Source organism: Coffea arabica, chromosome 4e, assembly GCF_036785885.1.
Source record: "Coffea arabica cultivar ET-39 chromosome 4e, Coffea Arabica ET-39 HiFi, whole genome shotgun sequence".
NCBI classification, from domain to species: Eukaryota; Viridiplantae; Streptophyta; class Magnoliopsida; order Gentianales; family Rubiaceae; genus Coffea; species Coffea arabica.
Genome location: NC_092317.1, coordinates 34,613,988 through 34,618,162, shown reverse-complemented (window position 1 = coordinate 34,618,162; position 4,175 = coordinate 34,613,988).

Here is a 4,175-nt window from a genome sequence, read left to right as displayed (position 1 = left end):
AAAACTTTCCAACTCGATAATTTTCTTTAGCTCAATCTAGCCTTGATAGCTATAGTAAATAAGTTCTATAGCTTTTGGAAACTCTAAGTCTTATTTTAATTCTTTTTCTTTCTTTAAGCTTTGCATTTGGATAGTTAACTATAGGAAAAGTTCCAAAATACGAGCTTTACTAATTTTAGTGAAAAGCTCGGGAGACTTGCTCGGCAAGAAACCCTATTTTAGGAAAAATAGTTTTTAAGGATAATTTTTGCAAAAGCCGTAACTTTAGGGAAATGTTCAAAGTAACTTTCAAACATTGTTGTTGAGAGATTTGTCGACTTATTTCAAGAAAAGGAAACTAGTTACCCTTTATAAGGAAGAGTATCTTACGGAAAACTATAAGAAACATTTCTTCTAAATTTGTCAAGTTTCAACCTAAGTAGATTCCTAATTTTTCTAAAGGTAGTAAACTAGTAGTATAATAAGTATACCTCAGCTTGTATAAGATTAAAAACTGAATAGAAACTTATAGTTTCAAAATTTGGTTTTTAGGATTTTGCGAGGACGCGGAATTCGATTCTCAACTTGATATCTGAACTCCACCCTTGGTGAGTGTCCCTGCCTGTTCTTTTCCTACCTGAATTAAGTGCTTTCTTGACTCGATATGTGATGAATTGTAAAATGAGTTTTTGATCCATCGAAGTGAGCAGTGTGTACTTTATCGCACTAGCCGTTCGAGTGGTGACTTGCGTGAATCATTTTTCTCGTGAATCCTTAATCTAAGAGTAGTTACGTCGTTGGGTGAATCCCTCGGCACTTGAATCAACTACAATAATCCTTGAATCTAAAAGTAGTTACGTCGTTGGGTGAATCCCTCGGCACTTGAATCTAACTACAATACTCCTTGAATCTAAAAGTAGTTACGTCGTTGGGTGAATCCCTCGGCACTTGAATCTAACTACAAAAACGTCGGTGGGTGAATCCCTCGACTAATTTTATTACGGGTATATCTCGAGTATACTGCGTCGGTAGACGAAGTTCGGGCCCGAAGCAGAGGTATGAACGGTGACGGGTTAGGATTAAAATAAGTGGATCTACATGGACTATAAGTAGTGAAAGTTGACGGAGGGTCAACTACGAGGGTATCTGATCAAGCGAGGAGAATGGCTCCCGAGAGCCCCTGTATCCTACCTTGTGCTGTTATACGCTTTCTTAATTGATTAAATTTGTTTAAATTGTTATCTGTTGTTTGATTTATGTGAGTGCATGTTTTGGGGCACCACTGAGCTTTAGCTCACCCCACGTTTATTTGTTTTCCTTGACAGGTTCTGGAAACTGAAAGCCTTGAACTTACTTATGTTTCTTTTCTTTTGGATGTAATGGATATTACGGCTATTGTGTGGGTTATGTTATGCTTCAACTTGAATTATGTACTTTTGTTTTAGATTGCCACTTGAAGCTGGAAAAGTGTAAAACCTAATTTCGACATCTGGTTTGTATGAATGTTATTTGTATATCCGAATGGCACGACCCTATTCCCTGGTTGTAACGCATGGGATGTTTAGGAGCCGTTGACTGGCTGTTTTAAATCAATGCTATCTCTGAAGTTAATGTGGTGATAGAAATCGATTTGTTTCGGAAGAATCATTGTTGTAATAGCTTAGGTTAATCGTCAGAAGGTTTTGGGTTAGAATGCTTGCGTGAGTCCTGGCGAGAGCTGGGCAGACGGCCCGCCAACCCTTTGGTTCGCCTTAGGGGGAAGTGGGGTCGCCACAGGTGGTATCAGAGCCATATGCCGACAGTTGGGACCTTAAGTCCTTCGTCTGGAAAAGCCCCGAGCCTCTCGTTCGTGAAGAGTCACGAAGCGAAACTCTCCGTAGGGGATGCCCGCGTGCGGGTGGCAAGCTGATAGGTACCCCGTGATGTGACCCTGAGAACTGTCACAGGTGGTATCAGAGCTCCTATCGAGCTCAAACCGGGAAAAGGTTCTCGGACCGTGGGGAAAGGCCTATTAAGTGTTGAACTAAGTACTATTGCTAAAGGAATTAGATATGTACGTTGGGTAGGAATCTCAAATATAGGTGATTCATGCTTGGGACTGGCCAGCTTGAGTTGTGAATCATCTTATTTTTGGGTTCTTGTACCCGAGTACCAAATATTACATTTAATGGAGTGTTTGCAAATTGGGAAGAATTTAGTATATTGCATTACGATGTTACTAGAGATTAAAATCCAGAAAAGTAGAACTGAAAGTATCAAGTTTAGATTTTGAAAGTTAAAAGGGTGAAGAGCCAATAGTGAGATCTTGAAGATTAGTGCAAATCTCATATTTTCTTTAAGATGAATAATTCTATTGGTCGTTCAAAGGTAACGGGAATATATGTCACCTCTTACCCAAAAATGTGGCTTTAGACTTAGAATTTGAGTGGAATAGCAGTTTAAATAAGAACTATGCAGTTGTGAATGGTTTTAAACCCGGAGGAGAGATAAGTTTGATAAATTTGCCATGTGATTAGTATGCTATCATTTGAGGTGAGCTCTGGATGACATTGTGGTCTTTGAATTTTATTGAAGGAGTATTCGGGGCTAATATCCAATGGGATAAAGATACCTAGCTGTTAGGTTATTAGAAAACTTGATGAATGAAATGTTTGAGTTCATTTAGAATACTTAAGAGCCACTGATATACTTAAGTAATGATCATATTATTTGATTTGACACTAGACGTAGTAGATCTACAATTTACTAAGGAAATTTGATTAGTGTTACTAAGGGGGTCTAGTGGGATTGTCCAGGACTAAACTAATGAAGGTTAAGTTGAATCTAAACTAAGGGTTAGGCTATTAGCTATGTGGTTATAATAATTTGTGTATTGTTGTATTGTTTCCTTTCATGCTTATAAAGATTGAAGTTTGAGTCATGTATGAAAATATTGAATGTATTTGTGAATTATTTAGCTTTTGAAGTTGTATGAATTTGGTATGCAATGTGACATATATTGTGAGTATATGATTTGATGATTACGTGTTTAATTTTTGTAACGCTGTAATATTTATTAGTCCCGGGAATTAAATAATTACTAACCTGAGTGAATTTTGGTGACCAAAGTGGTGTATAGAACTATGAGATTAAAATAAATAAATAAATAAATAAATAAAAATAAAAATAAAAATAAATAAATAATATATGGAGTAGGTGGTGACTATTAGGGCAATCATGTTTTGGTAAATCGTTGCAGTTTATGAGTTAAAGAAATAGTTATCGTATCATGTATACAAGTTGTTGATGTAACCATTAGTAATAACCAGAATTAGGAAAGGGTAAGAACATGAATAAAATTTAAAAATTAGTAAACTCGATCTATTTATCAGCTCATACCTTTAGAAGAAAGGTTAGACCAACGTTGAAGCAATGACTTGATAGATCCAGGTTAAACTGAACTTTTGTGAACAAAGATAGGAATTTCAAGGATTTACCAACTCTATTACGGATATAAATCAATAGGATGGGATGTTGGAGTCGGAACTTTACCATGTTTGGATATTGAATGCACTTAAAAAGAGATTTGTTTGATTTCTGATTAGAGTGTACTTGAGCTTGTTATATGTTGTAATTGACTTTGTTCTGTGAAGTAATTAAATTGATCATGAATTTGCTTGGTATTAATGATATATATGGAGTGAAATTTACCGCTATCGTATGTATGCATAATTGGTTATTATTTATTTTAAATCAACTCGTTGTGAGAAATATAGAACCTAGGGAGCGATAATGTCAGAGTGATAATGCTATCTCGGGTGAAAATTTTTAATTGAGTATGACGCACAGATATATTGTAAATTCAAGTAGTTGAACTTTTATATACTTTGGGAAGCAGTCGATTCGACACTTATATTACGGAAAACACTAAGATCAAATTCCTTTAGTTAAGGTTTCGTGGCAAACATGAATGATTAGACGAAGTGATGTAGAAATGGAAGATAAAATACGGAAAGGATACCGGAAATCTTTACGATTAAAAGTGTGAAATTTTGACTTTCAAGATCAGAACCAATTTCTTTTCTTCTTGTCCTCCATTCGAATAACCATTTTATTTATATATGTATATAGACCACAATTTTTCCAAATGTGTATATAATATCCTGTTATTAGTCACGAAAGGTATGTAAAACTTTGAAAGTTGAGCCTTTAATGAT